This window comes from Etheostoma spectabile, chromosome 6 (assembly GCF_008692095.1).
Source record: "Etheostoma spectabile isolate EspeVRDwgs_2016 chromosome 6, UIUC_Espe_1.0, whole genome shotgun sequence".
NCBI lineage: Eukaryota > Metazoa > Chordata > Actinopteri > Perciformes > Percidae > Etheostoma > Etheostoma spectabile.
The window spans coordinates 27594360-27594574 of record NC_045738.1 but is presented as its reverse complement, the minus strand read 5'-3'; positions in this window follow the sequence as shown (position 1 = coordinate 27594574).

Genomic DNA, 215 nt, shown 5'->3' with positions numbered 1-215 from the left:
GAGAGGTAAGACTCAAGTTGCTCACGTACGTATGTATGTATGTATGGAGAGGAGGAACAAAATGGAAAGTAAGTGGTCATAGGCCTGCCCTAAGATGAACACTGTATAATTGCATAAAATCTAATATCTTAACTGAACTGACTTCTCTTACAAAATTAGATTGTACAAGCTCTACACTGTATGCATAATTTGTTACTATATGTTTTACAGCAACT